Below are 17,653 nucleotides of genomic sequence, written 5' to 3' on the forward strand. Positions count from 1 at the left end.
CGATAAACAATAAATGCTAGAGAGGGTGTGGAGAAAAAGGAACCCTCCTACACTGTTGGTGGGAATGTACATTGGTACAGCCACTGTGGAGAACAGTACGGAGGTTCCTTAAAAAACTAAAAATAGAACTACCATATGATCCAGCAATCCCACTATTGGGCATATACCCTGAGAAAACCATAATTCAGAGTCATGTACCACAATGTTCATTGCAGCTCTATTTAAAATAGCCAGGACATGAAAGCAACCTAAGTGTACATCGACACATGAATGGATACAGAAGATGTGGCATGGGCTTTCTGGTGGTGCACTCGTTAAGAATCCGGCTGCCAATGCAGGGGACACGGGTTGAAGCCCTGGTCCGGGAAGATTCCACATGCCGCAGAGCAACTAAGCCCGTGCAACACAATTACTGAGCCTGCGCTCTAGACCCCGCGAGCCACAACTACTGAGCCCACGTACCAGAACTGAAGACCGTGCACCTACAGCCTGTGCTCCGCAACAAGAGAAGCCACCGCAATGAGAAGCCCGCACACCACAATGGAGAGTAGCCCCTGCTCGCCACAACTAGAGAAAAGCCCGTGCATAGCAACAAAGAACCAATGCAGCCCAAAATTAATTAATTAATTTAAAAAAAAAGAAGATGTGGTACATATATACAATGGAATATTACTCAGCCATAAAAAGAAATGCAATTGAGTTATTTGTAGTGAGGTGGATGGACCTAGAGACTGTCATACAGAGTGAAGTAAGTCAGAAAGAGAAAAACAAATACCATATGTTAACACATATATATGGAATCTTAAAAAAAAAAATGGTTCTGATGAACCTAGGGGCAGGACACAAATAAAGACTCAGGCATAGAGAATGGACTTGAGGACACGGGGAGGGGGAAGGGTAAGCTGGGACGAAGTGAGAGAGTAGCCCTGACATATATACACTACCAAATGTAAAATAGCTAGTGGGAAGCAGCTGCATAGCACAGAGAGATCAGCTCGGTGCTTTGTGACCACCTAGAGGGGTGGGATAGGGAGGGTGGGAGACGCAAGAGGGAGGAGATATGGGGATATATGTATATGTATAGTTGATTCACTTTGTTATACAGCAGAAACTAACACAACATTGTAAAGGAACTATACTCCAATAAAGACGTTAAAAATATATATGTATATACATATATATAAAATATATATATGTATATATATATATATAGATTAAAGGAAAAAGAAGCAGCTCCTTCCAGTGGAGCCCTCTGAGAGGTAGTGAGTCCCCCGTCACAGCAAAAGATCCGTGAGTATTAATTCTTGATCTAGTGACTGTTGCTTTTCTGAACTAGATTCTACTTTTTTTTTTTTTTGGTTCAGCAGCCATGGTTCACGGGCCTTGCCGCTCTGCGGCATGTGAGATCTTCCCAGACCGGGGCACGAACTGGTGTCCCTGCATCGGCAGGCAGACTCTCAACCACTGCACCACCAGGGAAGCCCAGATTCTACTTTTAACATGACAAAGAAGTTTCAGTAACACAGAAGATCTTGCATCATCAGTTAAACTTTTTTTTTTTTTTTTAACTGTGAAACCCAGATTGGGACTTGAATCCACGGTCTTTTTTTTTTTTCCTTTTAATGAATTTATTTATTTATTTATTTATTTATTTAGTATTTATTTTGGGCTGCGTTGGATCTCTGTTGCTGCACGCGGGCTTTCTCTAGTTTCAGTGAGCGGGGGCTACTCTTTGTTGCAGTGCACGGGCTTCTCATTGTGGTGGCTTCTCTTGTTGCGGAGCTCAGGCTCTAGGCATGCAGGCTTCAGTAGTTGTGTCATGCGGGCTCAGTAGTTGTGGCTCGTGGGCTCTAAAGTGCAGGCTCAGTAGTTGTGGCGCATGGTCGTAGTTGTAGCATATGGTCTTAGTTGCTCGGCGGCATGTGGGATCTTCCCGTACCAGGGCTCGAACCCACGTCCCCTGCATTAGCGGGTGGATTCTTAACCACTGTGCCACCAGGGAAGTCCCATCAGTTAAACTTTTAAACTTGCTTTGTAAAAACCCTCTGTTTTGTTTCTCCTTAACAGGCTATAAATTCCTCTCAGACAGGAACATGTTTATAGTTCTGCCTGAGTTTAAGCAAATATAATATATGAAAACCTTGGTTCTTGGCTCCACTAAAACAAACCAGAAAACAAAACAAAACAAAACAAAATCCACCACGGAATTCCTTTCAACAATAAATAGTAAAATATACTATCAGGGTCCAATAAGGTTTTTTTCTGAAGTGTTTATTTCATGCTGGCAAAGGGAAACTATTATACAGAGGAAGCCTACAGAGAGGAAGAAATTAATGTGAACAATATGCAAATAAAAAGCCACAGTTGTCTGCAGTATGTGTTAAAGTAAGCATCCCTTTGGCTTTTAGCAGCCCATAACGGCAGCCTGCAGTAGGTAAAGAAATATTGTTTATTAACAGAGAATACACCATTGAATTCAATAGATATAATAAATTTAAAATTAATTTTAATTAAATAAATTTAAAAACCAGTTTCATACTTGGACATTTAGTAGCGAAAAAGGAAGGAAAAATAGCAGAGAAAACAGAAAATGAGAAATTGGAAGAAAAGGAAAAAAAGCAGAGAACTTCAGAAAGACAAGGGAGGTTTCTTATGCTATAAAATCAGGATTTTGGTCAATCAGCTAACAGTGAATCTAAGAAGTCAGTTGTCTCAGGGAATCACCTTAAATTCATCCATACCGTGAGTATTTAATTGGACCTAACACATGCGTATACATTCTCCTTTGAGCATGGGCTGGCTGAAACAGGCCTGTGTATTTCTTTCTTTCTTTCTTTTTTTTTAATTGAAGTATAGCTGATTTACAATGTTGTGTTAGTTTCCGGTATACAGCAAAGTGATCCGGTTAAATTTATATTAATTCTTTTTCAGATTATTTTCCATTATAGGTTATTATAAGGTATTGAATATAGTTCCCTGTGCGAGATAGTAGGTCCGTGTTGCTTACCTATTTTAAATATAGTCGTGTGTATCTGTTAATCCCAAATCCCTGATTTATCCCTCCTCTCCCTTTCCTCTTTGGGAATCATAAGTTTGTTATGTCTGTGGGTCTATTTCTGTTTTGTAAATAAGTTCATTTGTTTCATTTTTTTACATTGCACATATAAGTGATATCATATGGTATTTGTCTTTCTCTGTCTGACTTAATTTAGTATGATAATCTCCAGGCCCATCCGCGTTGCTGCAAATGGCATTATTTCATTCTTTTTTATAAGCCTGGGTCTTTCTTCTCACATGGACCACATCTATAACTCTTCTGCTACAATTTCCCATTTCCTGTTCTTTATGGCAGCTGGAGAACCTAAAGATGCTTTCAAATCCATCCATGTGTACAACGATGCCCCCCACCTGGGGCTCACAATTTCCTTCCATTTTCTCTGTCCCAGTTTCTACAGCTCATTTGATGTCAATTTCCTCAGTCACTCGCTTCAAGTTGTCCCAAGTTTCTTATCAGTTTTCATAGAGACAATATTCTTTCTTTTTACCCTCACGTTTCCACAATTTCTGTAACACTTAATTGAATCAATTAGTGACAATAATAAACACAACTGCTATACACAAATTTGGGAGCAAACACAACTGACTCTACTAAGCACAGAGGCCAAAGGTAGGGGGAGAAGTACATAGGTGGAGGGTTCAATGTGCTTGTGTGTTTCACAGAAGAAATGGGACAGGTACATTAATCTAGTGAGTCAATAAAGTGGAAGTTGGTTAAGAGAGCATCTTAAACAAATAAGTGTATAAAAATTAAAATTCGCTTAGACATTAGAAGCTAGAGGTGCCTTTTTTTTTTTTTTTTGGCCGTGTTGTGTGGCATGCAGGATCCTAATTCCCCGACCAGGGATCAAACCCATGCCCCCCTGTAGTGGAAGCGCAGAGTCCCAGCCTCCCAACCACTGGACCACCAAGGAAGTCCCCAAAGGTGCCTGTTTTGCATTAGGTCATTTTAATCGATCATCCACTCATTCTTTCATTCAATAAATATTCCTTCCGTGACCTCACAATACTAGACATATTGCTGGCTACAGGCTGATTGGCAGGGTCATTTTATTGTGCCCATTTTATTTTATTCTTTTTAATTAATTTATTTATTTATTTTTGGCTGCGTTGGGTTTTCATTGCTGTGCACGGGCTTTCTCTAGCTGTGGCGAGCGGGGGCTACTCTTTGTTGCAGTGCACAGGCTTCCCATTGTGGTGGCTTCTCTTGTTGCGGAGCGCGGGCTCTAGCCGCATGGGCTTCAGTAGTTGTGGCACGTGGGCTCAGTAGTTGCGGCACACGGGCTTAGTTGCTCCGCGGCATGTGGGATCTTCCTGGACCAGGGCTCAAACCCGTGTCCCCTGCATTGCCGGGCGGATTCTTAACCACTGCGCCACCAGGGAAGCCCCTGACCATTTTACTGATGGGATGACTGAGGCTCAGCCATCTGTCCCTTGCCACACACATGTAAGTACAAGTGCTGGGTCTCCTGGTTGTACATCCTCATGTGCTCCCTACCATGTAATGCTGTGGGTTCATATTTCCCTTCCCCTTAGGCCAGAAATTCAGGTTCTTATGACAGTATGAGGGAGAAAGCAGACAACTCTACTAGCCATTTTGGAAAATGACAGATAAATAGATTGAAAGCCAAATTGTCCCAGTGTTTGGAGTCAGAGGGCTGACAGCAAACAGAAGGCACATCAGATGGGATTCTGAAGAGAATTTAAATAAAGGACCATAGGGAGTTCCCTGGCAGTCCAATGGTTAGGACTCGGTGCTTTCACTCCCATGGCATGAGTTCAATCCCTGGTCAGGGAACTGAGATCCCGCAAGCCACATGGCACAAACAAAAATTAAAATTAAAATTAAATTAAAAAATAAATAAGGGACCATTTAGAGAATCGAGTTAGAAGAACCTACTGAAGTACCCAGGGCCAGCAAGAATGGCGCTGTCACCACCCTGGGCCTGAAGACACAAATGCAGGAAAGAGCATTACTAGGGCCTGGGAGGCTAGAGCCTGGAAGAGGGATTGAAAAGATGTCTCCTTGGCCAAACTTTAGTCATGCTCTTCTGATCCCTCTTCTCAGCAAGGCCCTGACCATGGCCCCATCCTGTCTTTGGCTTGACTAGCCCAGTTTTAGCAAAGTATCCTGATAAGTCAGTTTAGGGAGAATCCCCTCACCCTTGATATCTGATCAAATTCCTCATCCCCCACCTTTGATATCTAAGCCCTTGGCCTGCCTTTAACAAGAATCCTATTAAGTCCATTTAGCAAGAATCTCCCAACTCTTGCTAGCTCCCCTTAGTAATGTTCCATCCACTGACCCTGACTCTGCTATAAACCCTTAGCTGTCTCTGTTATATTCAGAGGTGAGCTTGGATTCTCTCCCCTGTTGCAGTAGTCCTGAATAAAGTTTATCTTGCATCTTTAGCTAGTGTCAGAACAGTTTCTCTTTAACAGGATTGCCAGGCAGGAGCTGTGGTCACTGAAGCCACTGACAGAGCCTCAGCCCAAAGCAGGGGGCGGGCAGGGAAAGAAATGCCCCCACCTCTCTGCTCCTGCACTCCAGTCTCCAGCTGGTGCCTCCCACTGGCTGACCCCAACAGGAAGTCATAGGGGTGGGAGCCTAGGTGATGCCCTTCATTAAGGTCAGACTTCCAGGATAGAGAGAAAGTATGAATGAAAGAAAGAATGAATGAGTCTGGGGAGCAAGCAAATAGAGAATAACCAGCCCACCTCGTTTGCCAATGGGTGGCATAACTGACATTGTCAGAATTCTTTCTCCCATTACAATGTTAAGAACTCTCCGAGACTGACCCAAGAGGAAGGGGCAGGGGAGGACATGCCAGCCAGAGCAGTATTGGTGCCAGCCCACCAAGGTGGTCAGAGGGAGTGGGTAGGGGCAGGGAACCAATATGCAGACCCAGGCCTGCCAAATCTCTGGATGCTCAGACGGTGACACTTAGACCAGAAAGGGGACTTTGCAAGAGATTGAAGGTCAACAGGCAGACAAGGTTGTGGCAGAGACAACTATGCAGTCCCCATCCTGATTTAAGAGAGTAAGGGGGAAGTGTGGACTATGGTCTTCAATCTGCTAGATGAGAAATTGTCACTGGTGAAGCGCTCACTCTTCAGATCCTCTCTCCCCACCTCTAACTCATCTCACTACAGCCAGCAGTTCTGCCCAAGCCTTGCCGATTTTGTGCAAAAGCAAAATGACGGGACCCCCCCCACCGACACACACAGGACCAAGTTACATCTTCAATCCCCAGACTTCACAGACACCATGGCATGAAATACCACAAAGCCCTCTAGGGACTCACACTGCACGACCCAGAAGTTGGCGGTGGGGTTAACTCCCATGGGCTACCCTTGACAGTGGCGGTGCAGGAACCAATAAACAAATGGGTGCCCTTCCATCACCTGGGTGGACGATTCTGAAATGCATTTCCCCAAGAAGTCCCATGGGATTGACTACACAGTCACCCCAGCATTGGGCAAATTGAGGGTACATCCTTGGACCAACAACCTCTGATCCCCTGTTCCAAACCCCCATCCTGAATTCCTGCTTCCTGGATTCACATGTATTACATAACTTGGAAAAGAAAAATATGAAACTTTCCAGTTGAGCTCAGCCTTCCCGGAACTAACAGCATGGGAATGGCCTGGCCTCGAGGACAGAGACGCATAATCCAAGATTCTCAGTCAACAGATATGTCTTCATCCCTGAAATGCTGCCATTTTTGAGACTGAGGGATTAAAGTATGAAGATTCTGCATTAGTAAGGACTCAGATGCTGTGAGTGAGAAAAACAGAAATCACACCAGCTTAAGCCAATAGTTTTGGGGGAAAAAAGATGGGGAATATACTGGAACAAGTAACCATCTAGAAGTACAATGGGACCGGGAATTCAACGTCATCATCTTCATCCTCTCTCCCACCCTATCTCTCCCATCTCTCAGTTCTGTTCCCCTGCGCGTCGGCCACATTCGCTTCTATTGCAAATGAGCTACTTCCATGCGGACTTTGAGTTTACAACCCCCACCCCCACCCCCACCCCCAGTTAGTGACAGAAAGTAGAACTTCTCTCACCCAGCAACTGTATAAAAATCCCAGAGAAAGATTCTGATTGGTCCTGCTTGGATGACCTGTCCACTCCTTGAGCCAGTCACTGTAGCCGAGGAATCGGCTACCATGATTGGCTAGACATGGATCACGTGCCCACACTAGTGGGTGGGGCTGTGTGGGGTTCTCGGATCGGCATCTTCAACAGAAGCTTTTGGAAAGGACTTTGGGGAGGAATAGTTCCGTAAAGGAAGGTACGGCAGATGCTGCTGGAGTTCCATCCATATTCCTCAGGCCTTACTTCCCCAGCGGTATACCAGTATTTGCAGCTCTGGGTCTGAGGGCTTTGCCCCCGATTCATAGAAAATGTTCTGCCCACTGGCCCAGCAGGTTGGGAACGCAGGCTGATTAACGCCCCCAAAGAGCTGTCAGCCAATATGCAGCAGGAATGATGTGCAAATACCCCATCTGCCCCACCTCTTGTGTAGAAAAGCTCTAAGGTGTGTGTTTTCTGTTATTTCCAAGAGTTACCTCTAAAGTTCCAGCTTGACCTGCACTGTTAGGACCTCTTCCCTTCCCTGTCTCCCTACCCCCGCCCCCATGACTGTTTCTTGCACTCTCCAAATTAGCTACTTGAACCTGAATTCTAGCCTCAGGGTCTGCTTTTGGGGGAACCCAGACAAAGGAGAAAAGGATTGGGAGGGGACAAGGGCTATTGTTTCAGGAGGAGGAGAAGAAAAAAAGGGCAGCTGTCACCAATAGCCCTGCCCTTTCTTGCACTTGTTCATCTGTGGCACCTTAGGTCAGGTTTCTAAGATGCAGAACCTGTGACCTGGATTCTCATGCAGTGGTTTATTGAGTGAGAGTTTGCCGGAGAAGCAGCTAAGGAAGCAGCACAGCGCAGCGAGAAAGCCCGACGAAGGGGGGGGTCTCGGGGGGGAAACTAGCCTTAGCGTGATCCCAGAGGAGCCCTGGAGCATGAACAGAACCACAAAACTGTCCTCTCTACCTTGAGGCAAGAGCCAGACCTTGACACCTTGCTATTATTGATCAGCCACTGGCTGCAGGCTGCCCTCGGGCGGGGGCGGGGCAGGGGGGTGCTGCAAACTTCCAGGCTGTCCAGGGCAGGTGAGATCTGCGCAAGGCTTGAGCAGCCTCCTCTGCGTGTGGATTATTACGGGTTATAGGGAAAAGGAGCCTCAAGGCTGCTGAAACTTTTGACACAGACAACAAATATATGCTGAGCGTAACAAAGAATTAGGATACAAGAGCTTCGCCTTCCCGAAGTTCATGGTGTGCTGGTGGAATTTAAAATCACACTACTTCCAGATGCAAACTATTATATATAGAATGGATAAACAACAAGGTCCTACTGTAGAGCACAGGGAACTATATTCAATATCCTGTGACAAACCGTAATGGAAAAGAATATAAAAAAGAATGTATACATACATATAACTGAATCACTTTGCTGTACAGCAGAAATTAACCCAACATTGTAAATCAACTGTACTTCAAAAATAAATTAAAATAAAGCTACTTCATCCACCCTTGCCAGGCACCCAGCTCATTGCCGAAGGGTATCTGTCCTCGTGGTGTCCAGTCTCCTCCTGTCAACCCCATTTCCTGCTGTTTCCCTGCAAGCACCCCATGTTCCAGCCAGCCTGGGTTCTTCCTCGACTGTCCACTGCTTCACGCCTCTGGGCCTTTGCACATGCCATTCCCTCTGCCTGGGATGCCCTCTCCTCTCTCATCTGCTTGGGAGGTCCAACTTACCCTTTCAAACATAGCTCAAATGTCGTTCCCCACAGTTATATGTCATGAGCAGAAAAGCTTTATCCCAGGGGTGCCAGGAAAGTTTAGCATTTGAAAACAATTTTCATTCCTGGAATGGACCAGGCCAACAGAGTAAAAGAGAAAAATCTCTGGGGACCTGGAGATGTGCATGTGAATGACAGCAGCAGTGAGCCAGTATCGCACCGCAGGCATCATGCTAAGCCATGGAGGGGGAGGTGGAAAGGCTCTGCTGGAAACTTCATTTCACAGAGGAGGAAAGCAGGGCACAGAGAGGCTGGGTAATTTGCCCAAGGTCACACAGCTGGTAAGTGGTAGAAGCAAGAGTTGAACTGAGACATCTTCACACCACATGTCATACTGAATGATTGAGTGAAGGCAACCAGCAGAACCAAAATGATGGGCGATCCAGAGAGAAGACAGCGCTGCTGAGTCAGGTCGGGCTGTTCAGGTCACTCCTTGCAGTGGGGGAGAGCGGGAGCTAGGACAGGCAGTTCAAAGGATGGAGAAGGATGCAACTCTTCCTGTGGAGCAGACTCCCAGGGACCCAGTGTTCTTCCTGCCCTGGGTCCCCAAGGCCGAGGGCCAACCTCCACCCTCCCCCTTATCTCACTATATTACAATTGCAAGTTCACGTGTCTCTCTCCCACTTTGGATATGGGGCCGGGTTTCACGCAGCCCTTTTTGGCCAGGACCATTTGTCCGGCCTGGAGACAATCCATTTTCTTGAATAAAGGAGAGCAACGGTACTCAAGACTCCAGGAGCCCTAGTGAGAACACGGCCAGACCCCACTCCAAGAGACAGCAAAGCAAGAAGCCAGTTACTGCCAAGTGGTCAAAGCAGGACCAGCTGCTTGGCTGACAAGGTACCGACCAGGCACTTGCTCTTTCCCCTACGAAGGGTCAGGCCTGTGCCTGGAGTCTGAGCTTGAACTCTACAGACAGAACCTAAGGATTGTGGGGGCCATGCAGCTCATAGGAGAACTTGGAGGTGATGTTGGAGAGGATGTGCCTGAGAGTGTTGCTCCATTGCTGTTCCTAGAATCCCATTGGTACCTCTGGGCTCAGGGGGAAAGTGCTGTGGTGGATTAGCAATGTCTGCCATGGGTACTGGATGGGAAGTGGAGGCGTACTTGTTATGTGTTTACCACCCAGGTAGTAGCAGGGCTGTGGGAGAAGGGAGCTGGGCAGATTACTAGTAATAATCGTGACTAACATTTCTTAAGCACTTAGAATGTGCCAGGCACCATGTTAAATGCTTTTCCTGCTCTATTTCATTTAATCTTCAAACCAACTCTTGGAGAAGAGTACTCTGGTCCCTCCTCTATGTCAGCTCCATGAGAGTCATGATTTTATTTATCTGTGTTTAGCACTATATCCCCAGCACCTAAAAGAGTACCTGACCCATGGCCAGCACTCAATAAGTATTTGCTGTTGAGTAGATGAATTCCCATTTTGCAGATGAAGAAACTGAGGCCCAGAGAGATAACTTGCTCAAAGTCATGCAGTTAGCAAGAACTGCTCTAGGGCAGTGTCTCTGGAATATTGTGAGACAATGGAATTGTTCTATAATCTGTGCTGTCTCAGATGGGCGCCACTAGCTGCAGGTGGCTGGTGAGGATGTGACTTGGGGCTCAGGCAACTGAAAAAGCGAATTTTAAATTCTATGCAGTTTTAACTAACTGAAATGGAAATGGCCACAGGCGGCTGTTGGTGACCATTTTGCCTGGCACAGCTCTAGAGCTTGAAGGCTTGACCACCCTAGACACCCGGCCCAGGTTCTCCAAGTCAAACATGATAACACCGAGACTTTTCCAATTGTAATTCCATCGGGGAGGGCAAGGGGTGTAATCAGTGAAGGAATCTCCAAAAAATTGCATTTGTGCTCCTCTGGCCACACAATTCTGGGAAGGCTTTTATCCATGTGCCTAGTGTTATACATGAGAGGTTTGAAGATTCCAGAGGAGACATGGCTCGGTCAGGGTTACCTGCTGACCTTGGACCTCAGCCAGGTTTGCAACCCTGAAATGCCAAGCGCTTCATTTTCACAGTTGGCAAACAGGGAAGCATGCGCCTGGTCTGGTGAACCATGGCAGAGTCAGGCTGTGGGCAATGTCAGCTTAGTTAGGGACCTCAGCGATAAGGGACAAGCAGTTCTGACCAGACGGGCCCCAAGACGGAGCCAGCTCCCAGAGAAGCCGTGACATACAGGGAGCTTCCTGTACATTCTGTGCCTGGTACCTGCCTCCCGTCCTGCCTTCTCTCTTCCTTTCTCTTTTTTTTTTTTTTGTTTTGTGGTACGCGGGCCTCTCACCGTTGTGGCCTCTCCCGCTGCAGAGCAGAAGCTCACGGGCCCAGCCGCTCCACAGCATGTGGGATCCTCCCAGACCGGGGCACGAACCCGTGTCCCCTGCATCAGCAGGCGGACTCTCAACCACTGCGCCACCAGGGAAGCCCTCTCTTCCTTTCTTGAGGGCTGGTATCTTCCTTTCCCTCTGGTCACAACACAATAACGTGATCTTGAGAACGAAGCTGATGAATGAATGCTAAGGTGTCAATGGCTAATAGAAAAGAGCCCGTTCTGGGGACTTCCCTGGCGGTCCAGTGGTTAAGACTCTACCCTTCCAATCCAGGGGGTGACCCCTGGTCGGGGAACTAAGATCCCACATGCTGTGCAGAGTGGCCATTAAAAAAGAAAAAAACGAGTCAATTTTCAAATGATTTCTATGTTAACAGGAAACAAAGGCTTCAGCCAGAGAAGAGTCCTCTAATTGGTAGACAGTCAGGCATCGTCAGCAAAGGCTCAAATTTATGCAGCTTTACGCATGGGGTACTGTTGGAAGTGGTCAGCGTGTAGTAATTCGTTTATTATTATTCATTCCTTCATTCACTCACTCATCCATCATGTATTATTTCGTCAACACCATGACAGGGACAAAGGCTTCCCCATTTGGAGATGGGGAACTGAGGCATGGTGTAGCTGGTCCAGTTCACACAGCCGGGGAGTAGCCAGGCCGGGGCTCAAATCCAGGGAGAGCTGGGGAGAAAAGCCTTGGGGAGACGGAAGGAGGAAACAGCAAGTACCAACTCAGGGGAGGTCTTTTCTCTTTTAATCTGAGATTTTAGGGACGACCGAGGCCTGGGCCCACATTCCCACTGTGGCTCTACCCATTCGCTGGTCTGTTGCTTCTTAGCCTCCAGTCTAAACAGTTACAAACTTACCGGAGTGATTGAGCCAAGAATTCCGCTTGCCAGCGTGATCCCGGGTGGCCCTAGGCTGACTCGTTTATGCTGGGCTGCGATTTTTCTACATTACTCAGGCTTTGGGAGGGAAGCTGGGCCACGGACAAACCTCTGGTGAGAAGAACAGTTTTCAGAGAGCTGGCCCCGCCTCCTCCTTCTCCCCTCCCCCTCCCCTCCCTGGAGGGCGAGGGCTGCAGCTGCAAGCAGCAGTGCTCACGGGGCCTCCCCCCCAGCCTCCCCCCTCCAGCCCCCCCCAACCAGGCCCAGCTGTTCCGGGGACCCAGCTGACAGCTCGCTGACACTTCTCCCTGCCTCCCCTTAGGACCAGCTACAACCTCCTGAGCAACAGGAAGGTCAGAGCCAAGAAGGTAATTTGAAAGAAAAGCAGCTTGCAGCCCTTCCAGGCTGGGTAACAACAGGGTAACTGGGTGCTGGCATACAATGGCCTGGGTTCCTCATCCCGGTTCCCGCACTTACCAGCTGTGTGATACTAGCGCCAGCCGATCGTTCAGAGCCTCGGTTTCCTCATCTGTAAAGTGGGAATAACAGTGGCATGGACCCGCAAGGTACCAAGAGGATTCCACGGGTGGTGGAGAGAGTGCTTAGCATGGGGCCTGTGCGTTACCCGCAATCAGCCTCGGCCCCCTCCCCCTCCCTCCTTTTGTTATTCTGTGTGTCCATGTGATGCACGTCTGTACTAGGGTGTTCCGCTGAGGCTTGGAGAATGAACATAACATTAGCCTCAAGGGTTCTTTGGTGACAGTCCCAACTGTTCCATCTAGGGCCAGCAGACACACAGGGCCCCGCACTCAGAAAGGCCCCGCACTGGAGGTTTAATGCTCTACGATTGTTGTCTGGAAATTCTTAATAATTTTATCTTTTGATGTTGTATTTTGTAAGCAAAGCCAAATGGGACAACGGAGCATGTTCTGGGGGACTTGGAACCTCGTTCACAGGCTCCATCTCCCCTCACCCTGCCCCCCAGGACCATTTGTTTCTTTTTTTCTTTTCTTTTCTTTTTTCTTGTTTTAATATAATTTTGTTTACTTATTTTTGGCTGTGTTGGGTCTTTGTTGCTGCACACGGGCTTTCTCTAGTTGCGGGGAGCGGGGGCTACTCTTCATTGCGGTGCGCGGGCTTCTCATTGCGGTGGCTTCTCTTGTTGCAGAGCACGGGCTCTAGGCATGCAGGCTTCAGTAGTTGTGGCACGCGGGCTCAGTAGTTGTGGCTCGCAAACTCTAGAGCGCAGGCTCAGTAGTTGTGGCGCATTGGCTTAGTTGCTCTGCAGCATGTGGGATCTTCCTGGACCAGGGCTCAAATCCGTGTCCCCTGCATTGGTAGACGGATTCTTAACCACTGCGCCACCGGGGAAGCCCCTGTTTCTTTTTTTAATTGCAGTATAGTTGATTTACAGTGTCGTGTTAATTTCAGGTGTACTACATAATGATTCAGTTATACATATATAATGTATTTATTCTTGTTCAGATTCTTTTCCCTTTTAGGTTATTAGAAAATATGGAGTATAGTTCCTTGTGCTACACAGTAGGTCCTTGTTGGTTATCTGTTTCATACATAGTCCAGGACAGTTCCTGACCAGGCATCTTTGCCCCTGCCTGGCAATCACTGTCACCCATCAGGGGCCTGGGTACCACAAGAAGGCTTGGGGCAGCCTCTGCCCTGCCCACCAGCTCACATGGCCCTAGGTGCCTGTGAGGGTCTGTCTGCACAAGTCCCACAAGTGCCCCTGTGTCCAAAGGAGAAAGGGGTGAAACAGCAAATAAAAAGCTCCACAACGGGTCGTGGCAGAGACTGCAGAAGAAAGGAAAAAGCTGTTTTATTGCTTTATGAACAACCAGGGAACCACCTGGCCCCAGTTCCACTTGATGGGGCTGAATCTCAAAAATGATGGGGTGCTGAGCCACTGACTAGGGGTACTTCCCAAGACAGCCTTTGCGGGGAGGTCAGAGCCTTCCAAACAGGCGCTCCCCTGACCCAGCAACTTCATTTTACCATCAGGCGTGGGTGCAAGAATGTTCACCTGTGTTATTATAATAGTGAAGCCAGCTGGGTGCCCCAAAACGAGGGAGGGTCAAGTCCACAATCCAATAGAAGAGAACTTATTGACATGTGAAAAGCTCGTGATATTTGCAAAAGTGTGTGGGGGGGGGCAGTTTCCAAAGGGCCTGCGCCACATGGAGTCACATGCATGGATGCGTGGGGAACACTGGGCCGATCTACACTTAAGTACTGACAGCTGTTCTCCTCGGGTGGGTAATGTTTTCCCATTTGTGCTTGTCTGTGTATTCCAAGTTCTCTGCATGGAGCGTGCCTCACTTTTATCGTCGCACAAAGGCAGGATGGTGCAGAAGACAAGGTTAGGCCTGCAGACTGCGGTGCTCAGTTCTGACCAAATTCAGAACCCAAACAAGTCTGATCGTTGAAATTTGAATATTGGGAAAAACTCGTCTTTTCTAAGCCAGGTTGTCTCTGGCATGGGAACAAATACACACAGGACTGCCAAGGTTCCAAGCCCAGCTCTGCTCCTTACGAGTTCTGTGACCTTGGGCACAGAGTTAACTTTTCCAGGCCTCAGTTTCCCCTTCTGTAAACAGAGAAAGTAAACAGTACCTCCCTCAAAGAGTCCAGATGAGATGAGTGAATATGTACAGGGAGCTCAGAGCAACGTGTAGCACATGTGAGCTGTACAGGGGTTGTGGTGGTAGTGGTGATATTATTGTGAAAAACTACATAAGGGGAAAATACGGAGAGACAACAGTTTTAATAATTATTTTTGGACAGTGCAGGAGTGAGTGGTTTATTTTTCCTTTCAGACTTTTCCGTATTTTCCAAATTAACTTAAACATGCGTGACTTTTCTAATTTGAGAGAAAATGAGACATAAAGGAAAAAAAAGTGAAAGGATGGTTCACCAGGTGGTGATAAGGAAAACAGCACAAAGTCAGCTTAGCCAAGCCTGCACGTGTTTCAGGTCAGTGTCACGTGGGGATTCCTGAGCCTGTCCCAGGCCCTTACTACAGGCAGTCCCTTCAGTTTGTACATCTTCTCATTCATATAGAACCCATCACCAGGAAGACAGACATCCATGCCAAGTTATAGGCTGCTAAAATATCTAGGGACTCCCCTCAAGGTCTAGTGGTTAGGACTCCGTGCTTCCACTGCAGGGAGCATGGGTTCTGAGATCCCTGGTCAGGGAACTAAGATCCCGCATGCCATGTGGCACGGCCAAAATAAATAAATACATACAATAAAAAATCTATAGCTAAATCTCTCTAGATAGATAGATCCATGTATGCGTAGAGAGATCCATATATACCTTTATATCTACCTGTCTTTATCCATATCTTTCTATATAGAATCTTTAAGTATAGCTATAAAAAAGAATACATCCCACCCATAGCACTCTGAATATATCCCTAACACAGGACTGACCCGGATACAGTAATTGCTCATTTATTTGTTTGTCTCCCTCCCTAAAATCCTTGAAACTATCTTCTTTCTAACCCTGGCAACTACCACAGTGCCTGGCACATAGTAGGAATTCCCTAAAAGTCTGCTGAGTGAATTAATGAATGAAGAAGTACATGAATTCATGTAATAGTGGAGATTTGCACATCAAGATACAGACATAGAACAAGATGTGAGATTAGCTTTGTTGGGGTGTGAGATTAGCTTTGTTGCTCAAGGAGGGGTCAAAGATGGGCAAGTAAGGCTTTAAAGAGTTACCTGAGGGCTTCCGTGGTGGCACAGTGGTTAAGAATCCGCCTTCCAATGCAGGGGACACGGGTTCGAACCCTGGTCTGGGCAAATCCCACATGCCACGGAGCAACTAAGCCCGTGCGCCGCAATTACTGAGCCTGAGCTCTGGAGCCCGCGAGCCACAACCACTGAACCCGTGTGCCCCAGCTACTGAAGCCTGTGCGCCTAGAGCCCGTGCTCAGCAACAAGAGAAGCCACCAGAGTGAGAAGCCCGCGCCCCGCAACGAAGAGTAGCCCCCGCTTGCCGCAACTGGAGAAAGCCCACGCGCAGCAACAAAGATCCAATGCAGCCAAAAATAAATAATTTTTTTTTTTTTTTAAAGAAAAAGGTACCTCCCTGTACCACGAAGAGAGCATTCTTTATTTAAAAAAAAAAAAAAAAAAAAAAGACGCTCTCAATCCTTCCCAGAGAAGGCAGGGAATAGAAAAGCGAGGACAGAGAGAAGGTTTTCTGTTTGGTTTTGCTTTTGTAACAGCTTTATTTATTTTTTTAACATCTTTATTGGAGTATAATTGCTCTACAACGGTGTGTTAGTTTCTGCTTTATAACAAAGTGAATCAGCCATACAAAAATATGGAACGCTTCACGAGTTTGTGTGTCATCCTCGTGCAGGGGCCATGCTAATATTCTCTGTATCGTTCCAATTTTAGTATATGTGCTGCCGAAGCGAGCACTACAGCTTTACTGAGATACAGCTCATACCATATATTTTTTCTGGTTCTGGCGGCGCCGCGCGGCTTGTAGGATCTTAGTTCCTTGACCAGGGATTGAACCCAGGCCACAGCAGTGAAAACGCCACGTCCTAACCACTGGACTGCCAGGGAAATCCCAAATTCACCCGTTTGAATTGTACATTTCAATGGTATTTTCTGTATATTCAGAGTTGCACAATCATCAATATCACCTAATTTCAGAACATTTTTATCACCCTCCCCCCCCCAAATCTCTTAACAGCCACCCACTCCACTTACCCCCAACTGGTTAGCCCTGGGTAACCACTAAGCTTTCTGTCTCTATGGACTTGCCAGTTCTGGACACTTCATATAAATGGACTCATACAATATGTGTCCTTCTGGGTCTGACTTATTTCACTTAGCATAATGTTTTCAAGGTTTATCCAAGCTGTAGCATCAGTTTGACAAGGATAGATCCGTGATGGTTAAACTCATTCATTCCTCGAAAATTTATTGAGCGGCTACTAGGTGCCAGCCCTGGGGGCCCAGCCAGGAATAAAACCGACAGTAAACCCTGCCCTGGAGGGTTCCTAGTGGGGGAGAGAGACAATAAGTCAAATGAACAAGGAAATGATTCAGAAGATTAGACGGTGGTAAAAGCTAAGTGAAGCGGAAAGCTGGAAACGGGGTTAGGAGAGAGGGATGGTGACTTTAATCACGGGGTCAGCGAAGGACTCACCGTAGGGTGAACGCAGAGGCCGACCGAGCTAAGGCTGGAAGGAGGTGAGGGTGCGAAGGTGCCACCGCGATGGCCCCTCCCAGCACTCCGGTCCCCCAGGCCCGGGACCATGCCTGTCCCTCCACGCCGTGTCCCCGCGCCTAAGACGGCGGGCGACACCCAGTAGGCATTTCGCGGTGCGTGACTGTGAGTGGCCCGCCTGGGCCACAAGCGAGTCCTGCGGCCGGGTGGACAGCTGGGCGAGGCTGGGCGAGGACGCCGCGCCCCCCGCGCCCCCCGCGCAGGCCCCGCCCGCCTGGGGCAGGCCCCGCCCCCGCGCCGC

The 17,653-nt window shown here is 47.4% G+C and overlaps 1 long non-coding RNA gene and 1 other non-coding gene across 6 annotated transcripts in view; both read right to left on the minus strand.

The window, feature by feature from the left end:
* The window catches only part of LOC137215108 (uncharacterized), a 33,325-nt gene extending 15,728 nt beyond the window's left edge, over window positions 1-17,597 (minus strand). For 4 of the 5 annotated variants that reach the window (XR_010939160.1, XR_010939159.1, XR_010939162.1 and 1 more), the window contains exons 1-3: window positions 17,332-17,597; window positions 12,619-12,670; window positions 12,121-12,252 (exon numbers count right to left, since the gene is read on the minus strand). This is a non-coding gene — a long non-coding RNA (uncharacterized lncRNA). Of the gene's footprint in view, window positions 1-11,368; window positions 11,950-12,120; window positions 12,253-12,618; window positions 12,671-17,331 lie in introns of those variants that run through there. The other variant, XR_010939161.1, reaches the window with a different exon arrangement.
* Window positions 16,486-16,592, minus strand: LOC137215791 (U6 spliceosomal RNA). The gene has a single exon (XR_010939426.1). It is a non-coding gene; the product is annotated as a U6 spliceosomal RNA (small nuclear RNA).
* Window positions 17,598-17,653: the final 56 nt, after the last annotated feature.

This window comes from Pseudorca crassidens, chromosome 20, assembly GCF_039906515.1.
Source record: "Pseudorca crassidens isolate mPseCra1 chromosome 20, mPseCra1.hap1, whole genome shotgun sequence".
NCBI lineage: Eukaryota > Metazoa > Chordata > Mammalia > Artiodactyla > Delphinidae > Pseudorca > Pseudorca crassidens.